This window comes from Pinus tabuliformis, chromosome 7 (assembly GCF_031772625.1).
Source record: "Pinus tabuliformis cultivar Carrire ecotype Pingquan chromosome 7, CPIR1, whole genome shotgun sequence".
Lineage (NCBI taxonomy): Eukaryota > Viridiplantae > Streptophyta > Pinopsida > Pinales > Pinaceae > Pinus > Pinus tabuliformis.
The window spans coordinates 328897449-328922848 of NC_142293.1; positions in this window are offsets into that span (position 1 = coordinate 328897449).

Here is a 25400-nt window from a genome sequence, read left to right on the forward strand (position 1 = left end):
GTCGGCGGGGATGGTTTTGCAAAGGGTCAACCAGTTCAAGTCCCAACTGCTTATACCCCGACCTCGATGGGGGCATGCACAATTTTTTTTAGGAAAGAGAAACCACTTTGATGCCATTGATCTAGGTTTATGAAGGAATGAAATGAAATACAAATATAAATATAAACATAGACATACAATGAAAATTGAACTTCAATTCATTAATAACAGAGTACTGATGGAAATAAACTAGCTCAAGCGATGGTAGCTTATCTATGAGAAGTGATGTGGTGGCTACATGCTTTCTGAACTATGTTACAATGAGGCTCAAAGGCCTATTTAATATTGAGAAACAATGGAAAACCCTAAACATCCAAAAACCTAACCCTAGGAGATGAAGCTCCAAAATTCTGTGGGCCTTGTTGAGGTAAATTGGTACATCAACTTCCCAAGGTCGTAACTTTGGTATATGATCTTCATTTGACGTGTACAATACCTCATTAGAAATAACTATTTGAGGACTACAACTTTCAACTATAAAATCCTATTGAAAGCCAAATGTTTGATCTTTTCCAAAAAAAAAAAACGTCATTTAGGGCCTCAAAATGGCTTCGAAATTTCAGGATTCGAAAAACTGCCAAAAATAGTAAACTGTGCTACAGTTAGGGAAAATGAAAGAAACAAATAAGGAGTCGTAGTTAACATAATCTAGATATGATTTCAGTCAAATAATATGAATACTTAATAGAATTCCAACTAGATTAAGATCTAGGAAAATATGTAATGACCATTTTTCCAAAAAGTCGGATTTCAAGATCCCAAGTCCTACTTCATTACCTCCCTATCATGAGGATGCCATATCATCATACCACTCTAACACATTATGTGATTATGCCATGTCAACATGCCACATCATACCATGAATTACGTAGCTCCATGTGTTCTGCTCTGCTAACATCTAGATTCAGGGTTTTCCTTTATCGACCATTTCTTAATTTTTTATGTTTTTGAATATGTCAATAAATGATATTCAAATGTTTGAATTCTGTGAAGAGACAATAATAAACTTAATAAATAACATAAAGAAAATAATAATAATAATAATAATAATAATAATATATATTTTAAGGTAAATGTTATGAATAATATATATATACAAATAATAATAATAATGAATAATTATTAGTTAACTAATAATCAGTATTGAAGAGGCATGTCTCTGTGGACATTACCATTCGTGAAAGGGTACCTACCTAGCTATATATATGGGACCCTCATTTGTAATCAAAACATCATCTCATATCTTCTGTGCAATATATATATTGTCCTATCGTGGATATTTACATATTATAGATGTTATGAAGTATTTTGCAACATATATGAACTTTTTTCGTAACATTGGCATTAGAGCTATTTGATCCTCTAGCTGCTAAATCATTGCACATAGTCAGTTTGATCCGGCCTTTGGCCATCAATTTTTGTCACCTTTGTTGTCGTCGTGGTCGAAGCGTTTCACAATATAGTTTTTTTGGAGATTCTCCATTTCGACATCAGACCTTTGGCTGTTAAAAGAAAAAAATATATATACATTAAAAAAAATCAAAGAAAAAAAAGGAAATAAAAAAGGTTCAAAATATTAAAAAAAAGAGTAAATATATATTTGTTAAAAAAAACATATTGTATAGAAAAAAAACACACACACACACACACACACACACACACACACACACACACACACACACACACACACACATACATAAACAACTTACATGGATGCAATGTCCCTCTTAAGCAACCGTGCTTGTCCTCTAGTCGTTTGTGGCCATACAAAACATTAGTCGCCACCATTAAGCTCATACGAGCTACCCATGTCAAACCTCCACTATTAAAAAAAAACGCAAAACTGGCGACCACAATTTCCTTAAACCACTGTCACAACATCCTCGAAGGAGTTAGCAATCTAGAACCAAAAGAGTCGTAAACACTATGATCCAGGATTCTCAACGCCATCGTTGTCGATTTTCCAACTCATCATTTTGCTTTCCCATCCACCTGCACACTTGTTTCACCCCGGGCTGCCACTGGTTCCTCATCGAGTTGTGTTTATGACCATCATTATCAAGTAGTGCATCTTGTTTTTCTCTGCAATCAGGCACGTTCGTAAAATTACGTATTTATAATAGAGGCATTCGTACAATCGTGCTCCATCCACTCAACATCTGTGCAAACCCTGTTGCCTAGGTTTCACTATTACGAGGAAGGAAGCCCTATACAAGGGTGATATGATTAAAAAATTGGACTCCAACTCCCCATAATAAGTCGACTTCATTAGACATGGTATATGATTATAATATAATGTGATCAAACAATAACTCTGAATATTATTGTGTAAAATCATAAGTGAAGATGAAATAGTAAGTATATTAAAACAAAACAAAAAAATATTATAAAAGGGTACTTAGAATTAAAGTATTAAAGTATTTTTTATCAAGTATTATTTAAAAAAAATGGATGCCAACAATGGAAGATTTTTCGAAACCTCACATAGAGCTACTAAAGTGCTATTTAGGATTAAGGGGACTCTTGCAAGAAAATATGTTATTATTTCTATCTCTCCCATCGAAGAAACAAATTATATAAACCCTAACCTTGCTAACCAATTGGTGATTCCTGAGTCAAAGGTAATCAAAAAATTAGACTATTGGAATAAAAAACAATATGACATAACCAATTTACAATTAAACATTGGGGATTATACTTTTATATCACAATTTTATATTCATCCCTGTGGGAGGAGCAATGTGACATTATTTTGGGTTTACCCTGGATGGAAACTCTAGGGTCTTTCATCCTAAATACGGAAAGGAAGTTTTTGACATTTTCATGCAAAAAGAAAAAAATAACACTACAAGATGTTACATTGAAGGAAAATATAGTAACACGAGAAGACATATAAGATATTTCAAAAGTAATTTTTCAAGAAGGTAAAAAAGTATTACAAAATATGCAAAGAGAAGTTGAAAAAATCACCGCTGACAAAAATGAATAAGTTTCTCAGCTTAAAGACCATAATGAAAAATTACTAACGAAAATTAAGAAGCTTAAGAAGGACAATAAGTCATTGGAAGACAATGCACACCACCTTATTGAGAAGGAAGCATCGAAATCTTCAAACATAGAAATTCAAATTGATGAGAAAGGATTGAATACTGATCTAGTAAATATCACAACTCAAGAAGAAAAGTCAGTTGAAGGAAAAACACACTCAGGTGTTGCAGTTCAAACGATGAAAATACCAAGTGAATATTTTGTAACCAACTCAACAACATCAATACATGATGTAAATCATAATATTGCCATACACATGATAAGGGAAAGGCAAACCAAAAGAACTCATTATCTACATCTAAATCACAAGAACAAATATCTCAATCAATCTACGAATCTCTATCACTTAGAACATAAACAACAAACTTATGTTCCAAAGAATACTGAAGTTTGCACAATCCATTCCTTTTATAACAATTCATCACAAGTTTCCAGCAACCACAAGATTCCAGAGAAGATTGATTTAGGATGGTCTGATCCCTTCTTAGTACGAACATTTTGTTTATCACTTAGAGGATCCTATCATCATGTATCAACAAAGATGACAACTCAAAGAACTCTGAAAGATATGAAAATATTAAAAGACAAAGAAACCGATGAGACACCTTGTCAGCTATAAGCTTTGAGGACAAATATTTTTGAAGAGGAAGGCAATGTTATATATATATATATATATATATATATATATATATATATATAGATAGATATATATATAAGAATAATGATTAATTAACTAATAATTAGTATTGAAGAGGCATGTCTCTATGGACATGACCGTTTGCGAAAGGGTACCTACCTAGATATATATACGGGACCTTAAGTTGTAATCAAAATATCATCTCATAACTTATGTACAATTCTTATATAAATACATTTTCATATAATGGATATTTACATATTTTAGATCTTCTGAAGTAATCTATCTGAAACTTTGTTCATAACATAATTTGTAGAATAAAAAAATAAATAGAAACTTATATTTTAAGCTTCTGTGGCCTTCTTTTGGAAAATTGTGATTCAGATCATCCACAATATTATGTACATCTTGTCAACGTTTCGAATCCCAAAGGGGATCCATCTTCAGGACATAAATTTGAGTGATAGATTGAAGGAAGAGTTATCCGACCAAAAACAGAGAAATAGCTAATGCATGAACAAAAGAAAAAAAAGTCGACTATTTTTCTTATTATAAAACTAAGCCTACATGAATATAAAATAAATAATAAATTAAAATATTTCAATTTTATATTTTATTAATTTTATTTGATGGAGTTATTTATAAGTAATTTTAATAATAATTGATTTTAATTTCTAATACTAAATGATTTTTGTTTTTTATACCCAAGGTTATACAAGAGGTCAAGAAGGCAATCTTGGAGTCCAACCTTGATGATAAAATAAAAAAGAAGTTAATTCCTTCCTCTGAGGTTATCGCTAGGATTTATGGGGTACCAAAAATACACAAGGAAGGGATCCCTTTGAGACCAATAGTCAATACCATTGGATCCCCCACCTATGAATTAGCTAAATATGTTGCTAAGGCTCTGAAGCCTTTAGTTGGGAACATATAGTCTTTATAAAAGACTAATGATTTTGTAAAACTTATCAAACATGAGAGGGTTGATAAGGATGACATTTTGGTTAGTTTTGACATAGTATCCTTATTTATGAAGGTTCCCTTGGATGAGGTTTTTCATGTTATAAAAGAAATCACTGATCCAGAAACAACCAAACTTGCGGAGATCTGTTTGCGTTCCACTTTCTTCAGTTTCCAAGGTAGTTATTATGAGAAGATATTGGGGGTCACAATGGGTTCTCCTCTATCACCAATAGTCGCCAATTTAGACATGGGGTATTTTGAGAAAAGGCCCTTGACTCATACCCTTTGAAACCAGCATGGTGGAAGAGATTTGTTGATGACACCAACTTAAAATGGACTCATGGTAGGACTGAACTTGAGAGAAGTTTTTTAATCATCTTAACTCTATCTCATCAGAAATTAAGTTTACTATGGAGCTTGAAGAAAAATGTAGAATTCGTTTTTTAGATGTCCTTGTTATTAGAAAGGAGGATGGTACTTTGGGACACCAAGTCTTCAGGAAGAAAACCCACACTGAAAGCTATCTTCATGTTGATTCATACCATCATCCATCCCAAAAATTTGGGGTCCTTAACACTCTTGCTATTAGGGCCCTTAGAATTTCTGATGTTGATCACCTTAATGAGGAGATTAAGCACTTAACCTCTGTTTTTAAGGATATAGGATACAAGGAAAAGGATATTAAGAAAGCTATAAAAAGAGCTGAAGGAAAGGTCCTCTCCAAGGGCCCTCAAGAGAATTGTGGAAAAGTTTACCTTCCATTCATTCAAGGAGTCACAGATAAGATTGCCAAGATTTTAAGAAAGAAAGACATATTCACTCAGTTTACGACATGTGGAACAATTAAACAAAGAATGAGGTCTGTCAAGGATAACATCGATCAACAACAGCTTAAGGGAGTTTATAAGATTGATTGTTCTTGCGACAAAAGTTATATTGGAGAGACAGGGCACTCTTTAAAAACAAGACTTAAAGAGCACGAAGCAGATATCAAGAATGGGAGATCACACACTTCAGCCCTTGCAGAGCACTCCTCAAAAACCAAGCATCATGTTTGTCTGGAGAACACCAAAATTATCACTAGGGAAGATCATTATCAAAAGAGGAAAATCAGAGAGGCGCTTGAGATTAGGAAATATCCGAATAACCTCAACAGGGATGGTGGGAATGAGATCAATGGAAATTGGCTTCCCCTGATTAGGCATATCAACACTTCCAGGTCTTCTGAAGTATAATATCCCAAATATAACCCTCTCTCCTTACCTTGAATCTCTTAAAATTTATGAAACATTTTTAACTAACATCCATTAATAAATTGATTAAATTATTAATGAATAAATAATTTATTATTAATGATTATTTATTCATAATAATAATTATTTATTCATTAAGAATACATAATTAATTATTATTAACTGAATAAATAATTATTAATAATAAGTATTAGTATTATTAGTTAAAATAACATTATTAATTAGTTATTTATTTATAATATTTTTTTTATTACTAATTAAGAATTAGGTCTTAAGCATTTTTCTAAAAATTTATATATAATTTTATTTTATTTATTTATTTTTTAACACGGTCGAATACTTGTATATTAAAAAAACTTCAAAAGAGGGACAAGTCCCATTACATATGTTTGAGATAGCACAGTTGAATTGGTGCAAAATGGGCTCGCAGTCCCGAAATCCAATTCACTGTTCTTGTTTTTTTTTTTTGGAAGACATAACGGCTATATTGCCGTAAGAACTGGCCTAGAAGCAGACAATATTTACAATGCATGTGGATTTATCCCCAGAACTGGTTGACCGAGTCATTAGGCGGCTGATCTTTCTTATCACTGTTTTTGGTGGATGCTTCACCTTGGATACTTTGATTCACGTTTTTATGTAACTGATTGCTTCTTCCAAGCGATTGCATTTCTCTTTGAGGCCTTCGATTTCCACCTTCTGTTTTTCAAGCTTTTTCTTCTTTGATTTGTTCTCTAACTGAACTTCTGCTTTGAGATCATTGAAATGCTTTATGAAATGGGCTATCATAATGCAATGCGCCTTGCAGAGAGCGCAACTGCTATTGGTTTCAATGTGATCCAATGGGTTTTCTGCCATTGGTGAAGTATCTTTGATTGACTTGATGATCTGGTTTCGGGACTTGAACAACTTACTTCGGCAGGGAGAGAACTGATCAGCAAAGATTCTGAGAGTTAAAGACAGTCGAGTTAGGGTATTGAGGCTAGAGGATAGAGGATAGATGAGCGGATAGCTAATAATCACAGTGAGGGAGAAGAAGCCACCAGGGGAGAGCTAAAGGGGATAAGAGGCGGAGAAGGGAGCGATGAACACGGGTGGGTGAAAACAGAGAGAAGAGAGGACATTCCACTGAGAGTCCAGCACTGAGAAATTAAAGCGGCTTTGATTCACAAAGACATACCAATAGTTAGTGAAAAAATAATGAAGACAATCACAATGGCCACAATCAATACCTCTTGGGACAGAGGAGGAAACTCTTCCACCGAGACTGCTACAACGATTTGAGTGCACATCGAGCGACCTGGTTTGGAAGTAGCACAAATTCGAGCCTATGCCAAGCAAACATAGAACTCTTGCCTTAATGCCACACTCAGGAAAATTCTTAAGGAATCGTTGCACCCCGGCCTACTTATAAGCTCGCTCTTTCACCTGGACCTCGTGAGACGGATCATCATGCACTAGATTGCACCTGTCCCGAGCGTCATTTCGAATTTTGCTTGTGCTGTCTCTGAAGATATTGAATTGACTAATGCCTAAATTTTGGGTGTCCTTCCCACGAGACTTTCCCAGCTCCATCATCCAATGCGGATCTTCTCTATGCCTAGAGATATTCCTGGCTGCTCTATAGATATGGTGGGGGATAATGTCAGTATTGAAAATTTCGGACATGCTGTTGTATTGTCTCTGAGGATAAGCAGTCTTTTTGCTGAGGTGACTGATGTAACATTGTGTCACATGCCCAACCACGAGGAGGGATAGATTATGGAATTGGCTTTTCATATGAACTATTGTTCTCTTGGACCTGCCTAATAGTTCTATTTACTGCATTATTAGCTAAAGAGTCGACCTTAGTGTTAAAATTTCTCAAAACATGTTTATATTGGATGATCCCCAACTGCTTTGTATTTTCCATGATCCTTTGCTTAACTCTATTGAGGGCTTTGTTTTTGAAATCTCCCCCTGATTCCATTGCTGCAATTATTATTGTTGAGTCGCCTATTATAACAGGGTTTTTAGCTTGTAGGTTTTTAAGGATGCAAGTGCCCAGGAGCAAACTATAGGCCTCAAGTTTGTTGTTTGTCATATTGCCCAGTCCCCATTCATAAGTAATGATAGCTTTCCCCTCTTGATCAAAGATAAATCCCCTAGCACCAGCTTTACCGGGGTTATTTTTGGAGGCACCATCGAACTGTAGAGTGAAAGTCTTTTGATCTAGTATCCACTGTTCTATTTCAGTTTGGGTTCCCCAGAGTTTCCAATCTTTTATTCTTTTTCCTGAATTGGCTGCCACTTGTTTATTCATTGAGTATACCAACGGGAATTTGTTGAGCCATTCTTCTTCATCTTTCTACCAATTGGTATGGTCATTTTTAGGCACTGAGTTTGCGCTGATCATTTCTGCCACAAGCCCCAGAGTTTTGCCCAAAATGAGAGCTGGGTTTGGGTTTTGGTTTTTGAAGATACAACTATTTCTAGAGAGCCAGATTTGTCAACAAAGGACAGAAGGAATGCAATTCCAGATTCTCATAATTGTGGATTTACCTTTTTTTGCATATGGGTAGCCTTTTCCCCAGTTTCTATTTAGAGTTGAGAGCTGATCAGAATTTTCCATAGGTGACCTCAAAGGACTTGTAATTTTTCGCCAACAGTGCTTAGCAAAGGTGCATTCTAGGAATAAATTTTGACTGCTCTCCTCCTGGTTGTGGCATAAACAACACATTGATGGCCCTTGAATCCCTTTTTTCTTGAGATTTTCAGCGGTGAGAATTTTTCCCTTCAAGAGGGTCCAAGCAAAAAACTTTATTTTTGGAAGGCATTCATTCTTCCAAATTGCTGATCGAAGGTTCCAGTTTTCAAGGTTATTGTTGGATTGTAGAAACTAATACCCAGCTTTCACTGTAAACTTCCCTCCGCTAGGATCCCAAACAAAGCTGTCTTGGGAGGATTTGTTGGTTGGGGCAGCTCCGGTCAACGTAATTTTCAGTTCAGCCCACTGATTTTTTAAGTGGTTTGGAAGAGGGAGGTCCTTCCAGGCGGACCAACAGTTTTGATCCCAGACCGAAATGTCATGGAGGGAATTTAGGCTTTTTGCCTCCATCCAATTTTTCAAGGGTTTGTACTGCTGAAATTGGCTTCGTGGCTCCGATCCCATTATTCTGTCTGTCCATAGATTTATATCTTTTCCATTTCCAGGCATCCTTGAAATATGATTTTTGATTTGAGGAATAACCTTTTTAATGAGTCTCCATGCTTGAGTGCATGGTCTTTCCGCAATCATATCAGAGAGGATCTTTGAATGCCGTCCATTGAGGTATTTCTTGAGAAGAGCCTCGACCCACCAACTTCCTTTTTCCACTAGCATTCTCCACACAAGTTTAAAGCCCATTGCTTTGTTTGTTAAACTTGGGATCTTAATAGATATGCCTCCTTTATCAAAGGGGAGGATCACCTGTTCCCAACGAACCAAACTGAATTTTTTTGTGTCTTGTTTCCCTCCCTGCCATAGAAAGCCTCTCATGATTAGCTCCATTTGTTTATGAATGCTAGCTGGAGCCAAAATAACAGCATACTGATAAATGGGAAGGGTTAAGAGGAGAGCTTTAATGAGGATGGTCCTGCCCGCTAAGTTTAACCACATCAGCCCCCAGCTTTGAAGGTTCCCTTTCATTTTTTCTATCTGCTTGTTCCAAGTCTCGGACTTGACCACTTCCTTTGCAAGTGGAAGACCAAGGTAGGAGAAATGGCTCCAGTTCTTTTGGATCGGGATTTCCATGATTTGTGTGATCCTTTGCATTACTTGGGGCGAGACATTCCAAGTATATATTCCGCACTTTTTATTGTTAAGCAGGCCCCCTGAGACAGCCAGGAAAGTATCAAGGATTTTCTTGAATCTCCTAGCTATTAAGTTTGAGGCTCCTCCAATTAGGAGTGTGTCGTCCGCAAAGAGAGAGTGATTGATTTCTTTTATCCCTATCGCTATGCTTATGCCAGTTATCTCTCTTTTTTTCCTTTGATTTTCTAGATGTATGCTTAAAGTTTCTGCCATGATGATGAAAAGGAAGGGGGAAAGAGGGAAACCTTGTCTCAAACCTCTGGAGCTTCGAAAATAGCGGCTGGGCCTTCCATTGATCAGGGGGGCTATCCATGGATTTGAAATGAATTCCATTATGATATTGATGAATTTGTTAGAAATTCCAAAATTCTAAAGAACAACCACGAGAAATTGATGGCTGACCCTGTTAAAGGCATTTGCCATGTCAAGTTTTATGACCATGCCTTTTTCTTTTCTTTGTAAACTGCTATGGATTGCCTCTTGCACCGGAATAACATTGTCCGTTATCTGCCTTTTTGGGACAAATCCTCCTTGATTCTCTGAGATGAGAGTGGGCAAGAGCTTTTTCAACCTATTTGCCAGGATTTTTGTGACAATTTTATAGGAGACATTACAGAGAGAAATGGGTCTGTAACGGTCAAAAGAGAGAGGGTTTGGCTCTTTAGGAATGAGTGCCAAATGGGAAGATTTTGTATTTTCTCCCATCTTGGTTTTTTTAAAAACATTTTTAACCATCCTGATAAGATCTTTCTTTATTATGTCCCAGTGAGTCCTGTAAAAGGCAATGGTGAAGCCATCTGGCCCAGGAGCCTTGTCCGACTGCATACTCCACGTAGCTTCTCTGACTTCTTCCTCAGTAACCTCCTTTTCCAAATCGCTGTTTTGCTGCCCACTGATTTTGCAGTCCACTGGAAAGAGAAAATCCACGCTGTCCATAGGCTGGACATCAGCAGTTAAGAGGGATTTGAAGTGGGTATGGGCTACTTATTTGATTTCCTCTTGCTCTCTTATTTCTTTCCCTTCGGAAAGAATTTTGTCTATTTGATTGCCATCTCTTCTGAGCTTGAGATTGTTATGGAATAAAGAAGTATTTTTATCTCCTACTTTGAGCCAGAGGCACCTCGATTTTTGTCGCAGCTCCTCCTCCTCAATTCTGTTCTGCCTATATAATTCCGTGAAAATTTCTTTCTCCTGAACTTGTTCTTCCTCTGAAGTTTGCTGGCTTTCCTTTTCCTAGTCCCATTTTTCCAATTTTCTTTGCAACTCAATTTTTTTGTTTTTCTCTATTATTGCATTCTCTTTTGCCCACTTTTTGATTGATGTTCTTAAATTTTTTAATTTGGATTCCCAAACAAAGTGAGGGGATCCAATAACTTCCATCACCCAACTGTCTTTGATGATCTTACTGAAGTCGTCCTTACTGTCCCAATTTCTGTTGTATTTGAATGGAATTGGCCCAAAATTTTCTATTCTGTCTAGTTTCAGAACCACAGGTTTGTGGTCTGAAGCTGTGGCATGGACGATCTTGCTTCTTATGGATGAGAATCCTGTTGCTATACTTTCATGAATTAAGATCCTGTCTAGTCTTTCTTTGATATTATGAGTTCCTACTCTTTTGTTGCTCCATGTAAATTTTCCATTACATGGCGGAATATCAAAGAGTTAATGAGCTTCTATTATTTCTTCCAAAGCAGCTCTTGATGGGTCAACGAAGTATTTTCCTCCCATCTTTTCTTCAATGTTTCTTATTAGATTCAAGTCACCTCCCAAGACCATCTTACTTCTTTGGAAATCTTGTGTTATCACCAAAATAGGACCCTGATAGGCTGCTGATCAGACAATCTTAGTGTAACTATTTCAAACCAATCTTTTAGCTAAGGCTTAGCCTCCTTAGCCTGAGAGGGCTCTCTCAAAGGGTTAATGATATTGATTAAAGATATGGATAGATGGCTAACTCTATGATTTGTGATTTTATATGTTTGTAGATTGGAAGATGGAGACTTGCTACCATTGGGCTATGGAGTCAGTGACAGAGATAAGGATAACAAATGGCTCTTCTTATAAAACTAAGGCTTGTATATACTTCAATGAAAGAGTGACACATTCAAGAAAGTCTCAAATAACTTGAAGTTCATAGGAGTCAGAGCATGTGGGCATGAATTCTGAATAATGATACATCAAGGTATTTAAAAGGAGAGAATTTAAAGTGATATATCAGAGTTTAATACCTAAAGGAAGTCAGAGCATGAGTAACCATGAATTCTGAGTAATAAGTATTAAAACATTGAAGTAGGACTCAAAAACTCAATTCACCATAGTTTAACACTTAAAGGAAGTCAGAGCATGTTCCTCCATGAATTCTGAGTAATAAGCATTAAGACTATGGAAGTAAAGCATATAAAAGATGAAAGATGAAGCTCACTGAAGTACACTAAGAATCTCAGCTTCAGAAAAGTCCAACTGCTTTTGTATATATCAATCCCTGCATAGCATTTACAAAAGTAGTCTTTTTCTCTAACATTTTCCAACCCTTTGTACATCAGCTCTTTTGCTATATATAGAGCTATTTACACAACTTAGATTCTTCTTCTAGGATGAGGAAAATTCGAATTCTACCTAACCTGACACCTAATGACACTCAAAACTAACTATTAAATGCAAATGACAGCTAACTAGGAGTCCTAGAGACCTAATACAACTAGGAGTGTAACTCCTTATTATGATTACAACAAACTTATCTAAACATTTAAAGCATTCTTTGACACCTAACACTCCATGAGGTCGAATTGATGAAGCCTCCCACGTGGTCACCCAACTGCTGATGAGAAACCCTAGAAATTAGGGAACATGTTTCCCTGTTTTTAGGGTTAGATCCTTGAAAATTGCAGAGCCTTTATCTCTTCATCCATGACACATTTTACGAAACTGAAGGAGGTTTTTGTAGCCCATGTTGTCCAGAACAAAAACCTCTCCTGGTTTTTGAAAACACTTCTCCAGCTGTCCAGAAACTGTCCTTGAAAAACACGTGGCAAACAGGAAAAAAATCCGTTTTCTGAAAGTAGGGTCTCAATGAAAGCTTCTTATCTCCCAACTGAAAACACATATGAATAAAGTGAGATAGGTTAGTGTAGCTGGACCTGTTAGGAAGAGAAACCTCCTTCAGAATTCCAAGATAGCCTTTCATGTGACAAGAAACTGATTTTGAAAAACACTACTAAAACCAGTAGACAAAGCTTGACTTTCAGCAGTTTTGTAGCGCAAGTTTAACCATAAATTACTCCCACCTCAGAATGAATTTGAAGAAACTGAAAGAGGTTTTTGTAGTGCAGCATGTTAGGAAGAAAAGCCTCTTTCAGTTTGCAAAATTAAGTTCTCAGCTGCTCAGGAAAGCTTTTAGAAATTGACTAGTAAAAGCAGAAAACAGAGTTTCTTCAACTGAAACAGGCTGCTACAGGGGTTTCGCAGCGCGCTGCGAAATCACCTAAAAGATGTTGCGCTGCGAAACTGCTAAAAATGATTTATGTGTTTTACCATAAAACAAATGTAAGACATTTGGCATTGAAATTTTGTCAGTGATAATAGTGGCTGCACTTGGGATAGTGTGCCCTTGTGGTACACTAAGAACCTGCAGTTCCAGTGCCTTGTAAAATTTATTTGACAAACATCTTCTTTCAGCTTCTTGAGCCTTCACCTCGGGCTTAAGCTTGATGATGACTGTGGGAAAAAGAAATCTACCACTACTGAAAAAATGCTCAGACAACCTTGAGCTTATTTGCACTTTCCTACCTACCTACCCTATCAGCTGCATTCTCCAATTGTAGCTCAAGGAACATGAAACTTCCAATGAAGCCAATCATCAATCTGATCTGAAACTTGGATCTCCTTACTGTGCTTGAAGCATAAATAAACCAGATACTGAAATAACCAAGGAAGCATGAGGTGCAACTGTTCTTCAAGATGAACATATAATTGGAAGCCTGAACAGTAAATCTTTTCCATGTATTCAGCTATAGGGTCAAAAAACACATGGTTAGTTTGATGATTCTCATAACATTTTATATCTTCTAACAACTTATCCCCAACCACACAAAATTCCTTTGATGTGCTATCCAACTGCCTTTCTGCATGATGCCCACAAACAATGGAATTTTCCTCATTATAAAGATCATTCTTTGATGCAAGCTGCTGCAAGGAATCACAAAAATGAACAACCTTTTCCTCTGCCTGAGGGTCATAAAAAATTTCTTCCAACATTTCTTCTTGCTGTGCGTAATCATTTTCATCTTCATTATGATTCGAAGACTGAGAAGTCTGCTGCATCTCTACATCAATATCAGAGGATTGAACATGGTTTTCATAAGTAAACCCCTGCTGATCTTCATGCTGCATTTCATGAGATGTTGTACTTTCTTCTTGGTGCTGAAATGCATTGTTATGAAGAGCCTCTAAAATTTCTTCATCCATAAACTCATCATCATCATAACAATCCTCCAAGTACTGAATAAGACTTAAAGAATGTCTACAGCAATCTTTGAGCAACAATAAGGAAGGATGACATTCTTTATACATGTCATAGAAGACATCATGGAAATCAGCAAGAGAAGATAATGAACCATTTTCCAAACTTTTATACCAAGACCATGCTTTTCCTTCTAAAGTGGCCATAAACATCCTCATGAGACAATCCTCAGGAAAGTGAACCTTAAGACTGCGTACATGCATATGAAACCTAACCAAATGAAGAGTAGCATTGTCTTTCTTTTCATCTTTGAATATCGGAAGATCCTCTAACCAATCAACCTTTGGCATAGGATTTGGAAAACCAGGGATATGAGACCGATTCATAGGAGCATACCTGGCATTCATTCTTGCAGTGGAACTCATTTTGAAACTTCATCAAGCTACTGATCTTCTAGCAGTGGAGTCACCTTACAATTTCTTATTCAATGTGTGGAGTCGCCAAGGTAGTTTTGCAGCCTCAAAGATGTCTGAGCTCCTGCTACCTTCAGAAGTTCAACCATTGATTTCGGGAATGAATAGACTTCAGGCTCCCGGCAGACGCACCAAAATGTTATCACCAAAATAGGACCCTGATAGGCTGCTGATCAGACAATCTTAGTGTAACTATTTCAAACCAATCTTTTAGCTAAGGCTTAGCCTCCTTAGCCTGAGAGGGCTCTCTCAAAGGGTTAATGATATTGATTAAAGATATGGATAGATGGCTAACTCTATGATTTGTGATTTTATATGTTTGTAGATTGGAAGATGGAGACTTGCTACCATTGGGCTATGGAGTCAGTGACAGAGATAAGGATAACAAATGGCTCTTCTTATAAAACTGAGGCTTGTATATACTTCAATGAAAGAGTGACACATTCAAGAAAGTCTCAAATAACTTGAAGTTCATAGGAGTCAGAGCATGTGGGCATGAATTCTGAATAATGATACATCAAGGTATTTAAAAGGAGAGAATTTAAAGTGATATATCAGAGTTTAATACCTAAAGGAAGTCAGAGCATGAGTAACCATGAATTCTGAGTAATAAGTATTAAAACATTGAAGAAAAACATCCAAAGATAGGACTCAAAAACTCAATTCACCATAGTTTAACACTTAAAGGAAGTCAGAGCATGTTCCTCCATGAATTCTGAGTAATAAGCATTAAGACTATGGAATTAAAGCATATAAAAGATGAAAGATGAAGCTCACTGAAGTACACTAAGAATCTCAGCTTCAGAAAAGTCCAACTGCTTTTGTATATATCAATCCCTGCATAGCATTTACAAAAGTAGTCTTTTTCTCTAACATTTTCCAACCCTTTGTACATCAGCTCTTTTGCTATATATAGAGCTATTTACACAACTTAGATTCCTCTTCTAGGATGAGGAAAATTCGAATTCTACCTGACCTGACACCTAATGACACTCAAAACTAACTATTAAATGCAAAGGACAGCTAACTAGGAGTCCTAGAGACCTAATACAACTAGGAGTGTAACTCCTTATTATGATTACAACAAACTTATCTAAACATTTAAAGCATTCTTTGACACCTAACACTCCATGAGGTCGAATTGATGAAGCCTCCCACGTGGTCACCCAACTGCTGATGAGAAACCCTAGAAATTAGGGAACATGTTTCCCTGTTTTTAGGGTTAGATCCTTGAAAATTGCAGAGCCTTTATCTCTTCATCCATGACACATTTTACAAAACTGAAGGAGGTTTTTGTAGCCCATGTTGTCCAGAACAAAAACCTCTCCTGGTTTTTGAAAAAATTTCTCCAGCTGTCCAGAAACTGTCCTTGAAAAACACGTGGCAAACAGGAAAAAAATCCGTTTTCTGAAAGTAGGGTCTCAATGAAAGCTTCTTATCTCCCAACTGAAAACACATATGAATAAAGTGAGATAGGTTAGTGTAGCTGGACCTGTTATGAAGAGAAACCTCCTTCAGAATTCCAAGATAGCCTTTCATGTGACCAGAAACCGATTTTGAAAAACACTACTAAAACCAGTAGACAAAGCTTGACTTTCAGCAGTTTTGTAGCGCAAGTTTAACCATAAATTACTCCCACCTCAGAACGAATTTGAAGAAACTGAAAGAGGTTTTTGTAGTGCAGCATGTTAGGAAGAAAAGCCTCTTTCCGTTTGCAAAATTAAGTTCTCAGCTGCTCAGGAAAGCTTTTAGAAATTGACTAGTAAAAGTAGAAAACAGAGTTTCTTCAGCTGAAACAGGCTGCTACAGGGGTTTCGCAGCGCGCTGCGAAATCACCTAAAAGATGTTGCGCTGCGAAACTGCTAAAAATGATTTATGTGTTTTACCATAAAACAAATGTAAGACATTTGGCATTGAAATTTTGTCAGTGATAACAGTGGCTGCACTTGGGATAGTGTGCCCTTGTGGTACACTAAGAACCTGCAGTTCCAGTGCCTTGTAAAATTTATTTGACAAACATCTTCTTTCAGCTTCTTGAGCCTTCACCTCGGGCTTAAGCTTGATGATGACCGTGGGAAAAAGAAATCTACCACTACTGAAAAAATGCTCAGACAACCTTGAGCTTATTTGCACTTTCCTACCTACCTACCCTATCAGCTGCATTCTCCAATTGTAGCTCAAGGAACATGAAACTTCCAATGAAGCCAATCATCAATCTGATCTGAAACTTGGATCTCCTTACTGTGCTTGAAGCATAAATAAACCAGATACTGAAATAACCAAGGAAGCATGAGGTGCAACTGTTCTTCAAGATGAACATATAATTGGAAGCCTGAACAGTAAATCTTTTCCATGTATTCAGCTATAGGGTCAAAAAACACATGGTTAGTTTGATGATTCTCATAACATTTTATATCTTCTAACAACTTATCCCCAACCACACAAAATTCCTTTGATGTGCTATCCAACTGCCTTTCTGCATGATGCCCACAAACAATGGAATTTTCCTCATTATAAAGATCATTCTTTGATGCAAGCTGCTGCAAGGAATCACAAAAATGAACAACCTTTTCCTCTGCCTGAGGGTCATAAAAAATTTCTTCCAACATTTCTTCTTGCTGTGCGTAATCATTTTCATCTTCATTATGATTCGAAGACTGAGAAGTCTGCTGCATCTCTACATCAATATCAGAGGATTGAACATGGTTTTCATAAGTAAACCCCTGCTGATCTTCATGCTGCATTTCATGAGATGTTGTACTTTCTTCTTGGTGCTGAAATGCATTGTTATGAAGAGCCTCTAAAATTTCTTCATCCATAAACTCATCATCATCATAACAATCCTCCAAGTACTGAATAAGACTTAAAGAATGTCTACAGCAATCTTTGAGCAACAATAAGGAAGGATGACATTCTTTATACATGTCATAGAAGACATCATGGAAATCAGCAAGAGAAGATAATGAACCATTTTCCAAACTTTTATACCAAGACCATGCTTTTCCTTCTAAAGTGGCCATAAACATCCTCATGAGACAATCCTCAGGAAAGTGAACCTTAAGACTGCGTACATGCATATGAAACCTAACCAAATGAAGAGTAGCATTGTCTTTCTTTTCATCTTTGAATATCGGAAGATCCTCTAACCAATCAACCTTTGGCATAGGATTTGGAAAACCAGGGATATGAGACCGATTCATAGGAGCATACCTGGCATTCATTCTTGCAGTGGAACTCATTTTGAAACTTCATCAAGCTACTGATCTTCTAGCAGTGGAGTCACCTTACAATTTCTTATTCAATGTGTGGAGTCGCCAAGGTAGTTTTGCAGCCTCAAAGATGTCTGAGCTCCTGCTACCTTCAGAGGTTCAACCATTGATTTCGGGAATGAATAGACTTCAGGCTCCCGGCAGACGCACCAAAATGTTATCACCAAAATAGGACCCTGATAGGCTGCTGATCAGACAATCTTAGTGTAACTATTTCAAACCAATCTTTTAGCTAAGGCTTAGCCTCCTTAGCCTGAGAGGGCTCTCTCAAAGGGTTAATGATATTGATTAAAGATATGGATAGATGGCTAACTCTATGATTTGTGATTTTATATGTTTGTAGATTGGAAGATGGAGACTTGCTACCATTGGGCTATGGAGTCAGTGACAGAGATAAGGATAACAAATGGCTCTTCTTATAAAACTAAGGCTTGTATATACTTCAATGAAAGAGTGACACATTCAAGAAAGTCTCAAATAACTTGAAGTTCATAGGAGTCAGAGCATGTGGGCATGAATTCTGAATAATGATACATCAAGGTATTTAAAAGGAGAGAATTTAAAGTGATATATCAGAGTTTAATACCTAAAGGAAGTCAGAGCATGAGTAACCATGAATTCTGAGTAATAAGTATTAAAACATTGAAGAAAAACATCCAAAGATAGGACTCAAAAACTCAATTCACCATAGTTTAACACTTAAAGGAAGTCAGAGCATGTTCCTCCATGAATTCTGAGTAATAAGCATTAAGACTATGGAAGTAAAGCATATAAAAGATGAAAGATGAAGCTCACTGAAGTACACTAAGAATCTCAGCTTCAGAAAAGTCCAACTGCTTTTGTATATATCAATCCCTGCATAGCATTTACAAAAGTAGTCTTTTTCTCTAACATTTTCCAACCCTTTGTACATCAGCTCTTTTGCTATATATAGAGCTCTTTACACAACTTAGATTCCTCTTCTAGGATGAGGAAAATTCGAATTCTACCTGACCTGACACCTAATGACACTCAAAACTAACTATTAAATGCAAAGGACAGCTAACTAGGAGTCCTAGAGACCTAATACAACTAGGAGTGTAACTCCTTATTATGATTACAACAAACTTATCTAAACATTTAAAGCATTCTTTGACACCTAACACTCCATGAGGTCGAATTGATGAAGCCTCCCACGTGGTCACCCAACTGCTGATGAGAAACCCTAGAAATTAGGGAACATGTTTCCCTGTTTTTAGGGTTAGATCCTTGAAAATTGCAGAGCCTTTATCTCTTCATCCATGACACATTTTACGAAACTGAAGGAGGTTTTTGTAGCCCATGTTGTCCAGAACAAAAACCTCTCCTGGTTTTTGAAAACATTTCTCCAGCTGTCCAGAAACTGTCCTTGAAAAACACGTGGCAAACAGGAAAAAAATCCGTTTTCTGAAAGTAGGGTCTCAATGAAAGCTTCTTATCTCCCAACTGAAAACACATATGAATAAAGTGAGATAGGTTATTGTAGCTGGACATGTTATGAAGAGAAACCTCCTTCAGAATTCCAAGATAGCCTTTCATGTGACCAGAAACTGATTTTGAAAAACACTACTAAAACCAGTAGACAAAGCTTGACTTTCAGCAGTTTTGTAGCACAAGTTTAACCATAAATTACTCCCACCTCAGAACGAATTTGAAGAAACTGAAAGAGGTTTTTGTAGTGCAGCATGTTAGGAAGAAAAGCCTCTTTCAGTTTGAAAAATTAAGTTCTCATCTGCTCAGGAAAGCTTTTAGAAATTGACTAGTAAAAGCAGAAAACAGAGTTTCTTCAGCTGAAACAGGCTGCTACAGTGGTTTCGCAGCGCGCTGCGAAATCACCTAAAAGATGTTGCGCTGCGAAACTGCTAAAAATGATTTATGTGTTTTACCATAAAACAAATGTAAGACATTTGGCATTGAAATTTTGTCAGTGATAACATCTTGCATCTCTTATTTAACAAAGTCCCAACAGTAGGCTTTGTCCCTGTAATGATTTGGGGCATAAATGTTTAGCACTGTGAATTTTTCATTTGTAATTTTGTTTTCGAGATCAGTTCTGACCCACTAGTGAGTTTATTTTTGACTGATGAGATCCCATTTCCTCTTGTTCCACATTGTACCTATTCCTCCCAAGGCACCCAATGAATCTATCGTTGTTCCTTCAAAGCTTCTGTGTTTTTTAATGAATTTTTGAAAGCCTTGATTTGACATTTTGGTCTCTTGGATCACAAAGATATTCGACTGTTCTTGACTGATGATATCCTGAGCTGCGTTGGATTTTAAAGAGGAGCCCAAGCCCCTGCTGTTCCAAGAGACCAAAATCATTACTTATTTGCTTTTGAATGAGCCCCAATCTTCTCCTTTGTCTTCTCCCCACTTCCTCTTTGTTTGGCCAAAAAAGAATCCATCGGTTGTTGAGTACCTGTGGCCATTTCTTTAGCTGCTGTTTCATCTCTTATTTCTTTATTCGATTTCCTGCCCACTTTTTTTGGTTGCTCTGAGGTGATGCTTGCTTCTTTGACTTTGTTTCTTGTGAGGATACGGTCTATGGTGGGAGGAGGTGAAGGAAAATTTTGAGAGGGAGAGTGAATAACTGCTAATGCTTTGTCTTGAGACGGAGATTGTGGGGATGAAGGATCTTCTTCTTCCAGGGATTCGAATGGGTTTGATGTTAAAGGAATTGACTGGGTCAAGATGGGGGGGGAGAGGGGGTTGGGGCTTGATTTTCTTGGGGTTGCTTTGTTTTTGGACCTGGTTGCTTGGGGTTTGTTTTCTTTTTTTGACTTGCTCCCATGTGTCTTCATTGGTTTCTACATTCTCAGTCATTTCAGTTTCTTTTAGTTTGCTACACCTATTAGCAAAATGACCGTATTCATGGCATACCTTACATTTGAACAGGATTTGTTCGTAGTCCAGCTGCTGAATATGTGTCCACTAGTCCACTTTGATCTTGATTGCTTCCATGAGGTCCTTCCCTAGGTTGACTTCTACAGAGATCCTGGCGCATGCGTGCATGTTCTCCTTTGGTTCGCATCTGTCGATGTATTTTCCAATAGCATTTCCTATTGCTTTGACTGATTCATCTCCCTAGCAATGGAGAGGGAGGTGAGGCAAACGAACCCAGATCGGGACTGCGTTGGGGATATCCATTTCTGGGTCGAAATCAGGTGACCATCTGTTCAGGTAAAGACCTATTGAGTCCATGAAGTAAGGGCTGTTTCTGAAGATGAGATTTCGGTCTTCTTTGGATTCGAAGAGGAATGTGTAGTATCCTCTTCCACAGAATCTTATTGCGATTTTCCCTTGAATGTTCGCATTCTAGTTATGCTCCACCCATTTCAGAATAACTCTAGGAGAGGGCCACAGGCCAGTAAATTGGCCAACCAAACCTCTCTCTGCTAGAGAGATCACTTCTTTCCTTGGAAGACTTGGAGGACGAGAAATTTCTGGGATATTAGCCAGTTTTTTAACAAACTTTGATGCTGTGGGTTTGATTCGAGGGGCAAAGGCAGAGAGAAGCGAAAATCACAGCTTGATCATCAGAGTCTTGCAGCTGGGAGGGAACACTCCCAACCATGAGAACTAGGGGACCAAAAAGAAGCCAGCAGCAGCACTGGTCGAAAGAGGGAGGCAAATTGCGGGGATGCCAGGGGCGAAGGCAGAGAGCCGAGCAACAGGGGCTGCTAGGCAGAGGGCCGGTAGAGGGCCACGGGAGCCGAGGGGAGGCTGGGGCGCGGGAGCAACAGTTCAAAAACGCCCAGTCGGAGTTTCGCATGCATCAAATCCCCCACATTCATGGAGTCATCCTTATGTGTTGATGTAAATTTAGATATTAATATTATCTATTAATAATAATAAAAATAAAATTTTTATTACTAATTTTATATTTCAATAATAAAATAAAAATTTATTTAATGAATTAGGTTTTTAGCTTTCTTCATAAAGGTTGAAAATAATTTATTATTAAAATTACTTATAAATGAAATAAATTAATTTCTTATTATTAATAATAAAATAAAAATTTATTTCATTTATTTAATGAATTAGGTTTTTAGCTTTTTTCATAAAGGTTAAAAATCATTTATTAAAAATTAAAAATAATTTATTATTAAAATTACTTATAAATGAAATAAATGAAATAAATTAATTTGATGATGATGATGATGGTTAACATTCGTTGAGACCAAACATTGGTCTATCAGACCTAAAGAAACAAATTGTTTATTTTGATTTAAGATTTTATTCCTATGCTCAAAAAGCTTGGAGAGAAGCCTCCCGAGCTCACTATAATTTTGACATTGTAAAAGGCTAGGAAGGTCAGTATTGTAACAAAGATTGTGAAACTGAGATCTAATGTGGTTGTACGTGGGGCACTCTAAGAGGAAGTGGTTTTCATCCTTGATGTTCCTATTCTCACATATATGGCAGATCCTTTCCATCCATGGCGTTTTAGGAACTGCCCAACGACCTATTTCACTATGGAGCTTATGAGAATTCGTTCTAATCTTTTCTATATTAATTTTCTTCTTTGATCTAGTTAAAATAGAGAGATACTTTTGATCTTCTAGGGTGGGGTTGATGACATTTTTATAATAACTTAATTTTATTTTAGCTGCTAAATCTTTCTCACACCACATTTTTTCTTTGAACTTAGAATTAACAATATCTTTAATGTTATTTATGTTTTGCTTTGCATCATTCTCGTTGATCTCCCAATAGTTTAACCAGGTCCTTGTGTCTTTATGCCACCTTCGATTGAGCCTTAGGTGGTTTTGGCTGGAATTTAAAGCTAGCTTAGGACGTCTATGATCATTTATGTTATTGAGTATGTGCTTGTACGACAGAAACCTAATCATAGCTAGGCTCTCAATAGGGGAACGACCTGCTTCTATAAGGAGAATAGGATAGGGTGTATTACCTTTAATTTTCAGGTTATAAGTTATAAAACGCTTATGGATTTGCTCAACCTTTCTCCATGATTCTCTGGAGATGCTGCAACCCCAAACCTCACAGCCATATAAGATAACAGAAGTGACTAAAGTTTCAAAGATGAACTTCTTATTATTAATAGATATTAATATTAATTTATTAATAATAATAAAACTATTTTTATTAATATATTTCCATAATAAAATAAAAAATTATTAATTTTATGTTTTTGGTTTTTTAGCTTTTTTCATAAAATTAAAAAGCATTTAGTATTAGAAATTAAAACCAATTATTATTAAAATTACTTATAAATAACTGCATCAAATAAAATTATTAAAAATTAAAATTAAAATATTTTAATTTATTATTTATTTTATATTCATGTAGGCTTAGTTTTATAAAACAATTTTAGTTGGCTTTTTTGTTTTATTTTGTTCATGTATTAGATATTTATTTGTTTTTGGTCAGATAACTCTTTTTTCAATCTTTCACTCAAATTTTTTGTCTTGAAGATAGATCCCCTCTTGGAAGTATATGCTAACATTTGAACATATGTGGAATGCATGTAGCCAAGAAGAAGCTAGAATATCGATGGTAAACAACAAAAAGGAGAATGAAGAAAAAAACACCTCGAATGCTTACTTTGCTCATCACAAAAAGAAGGGAACTTTCAATAAGTTCGAAGGACCAAAGAAGAAAATGGACCTATCCAAGGTTGATTTTTACAATTTCCACAAGATGGGACATTACCAGAGTCGTTGTCCTGAGAACCCAAGAAATAAGAAAAGAAATAAGGATCAAGCAAATGTTACTGATGAACCTCCATCCAAGAAGAACAAGACTGAAAGAAGAAAAAGTGAAGGACTTATACTACTAATTCTTCCCTTACACACATCCTCCCTTGGTCTTCTATTCTAAGTTTTGTGTAACAGCCCCTGGTTAAAGTTCATGTAATAAAATTTAATAAAGGAAAAATAAGACCATGGTTAAGGGACACTTATTCCAAGCTGAATCTTGGGAAAAACATCCTAGTGGGTGTTCATTCGGTTTATTATGGCTAAGGAAATTTGCAAAGGCAATGGCAAAGACATTAAAAAGGTAAAAAGGTATTTTGGCACATTATTTATGAAAATAATGGAAATTAGGATAAAATGAAGGTGAAAGGTCACAGGTCGAATGTGACGAGGAAATTGAAGGAAAATAATGGAAAATCAAGAAAATAGAGGCCTCATTGATAAAAAGGATTCTGAGGATCAATGGGCAGGATTTTGTTCAAACATTTTGTCAGTGTAACCTTTTGTTAGTTCAACATTGGAGCTCTCTCATTATTCTCTCTCTCTCTCTCTAAGAAATATAGAGTTTTCTTAGAGAATTCTAGCTTTGGGGCAAGGAAGGGAAAAACAAGCGAAGGAAGGACAAGGAAAAGGAAGGAAAGTAAAGAGCAAGCAACGAAGAACAAGATCAAGAAGGTTCAACATGAATACTTGCAGGTAACATATTGCTTGTGTGATTTCCTAGTTGGTTTTTACATGCATGGATTTGCATGTTGGTATTTGGTCTTATGGATGTCACTGGAATGGTCTTGCCTGGTTATGACAATGGTTTTCAGCCTTGCCTTGCCTTTTTCTGGATAGCCATGGTGTGATGGGATTGTTTCTTGGTTTTGAGATTTGGAATTGTCAGATGGTTTCAGAATCTGAGGGGTAGGTGGTCTCAAGAAAATTCCCAAAGGCCTAGGAATCCCTTGACCAATTTTGGAGGGATACACGATAAAGACTAAGGGTGGAGTCTTAGTTTAGGGCCTAGTTATTTAGTGTGGATCGTGGTAAATCCTGAGAGACAAGGAGACATAAATTCCTCAAGGATAATGATGGAGTCTAGAGGCATTCCAAGCTCAGTTTGGTTTTGTTATTTTGATGTCGGTTTTGGTGAGATCACAGTTTGGTGAGGGTGGAGGTGTTTTAACCTCTGGATTCCATTGGTTGTTTTTGGATTGGTTTATCCATGAGATCCCACATTAATGATTGGAATATGGCACAGGGGTGATTGGCTAAAATAAATATTTGGTTCAGCCATGTCTATGGTCGGGTGGTAAGTGGAAGTCCCGAACTTGGTTGGCTCTTTCTTATGTTTAATAAAAGCTAAGTTCTCTTGCTTTTGTACTTGTTATTATGTGGCCTTAATGGATGTTATCTCATTGTTATTTACATGTTTTAATGTTGGTTATAATCATGGTTATTTTTCTAGTTATATGTATGGTTATTTCATGTATTTATTTGTACTTTAAGGATAACGGATGCAAGATCTAATTGATGTCAAAACATTTAAGGTAAGAGGGTGGTGTTCCTTATTATCAAGTCTCATATGAGCTATCAACCATTTATGCTTTGTCTTGTATTCATGTCCTATAGATTGCATTGATACCAAGTGTTTGACAAAATGTCAGTCTCAGTTGGGGATGGTCAGGACTAGTCCTGGAGCTA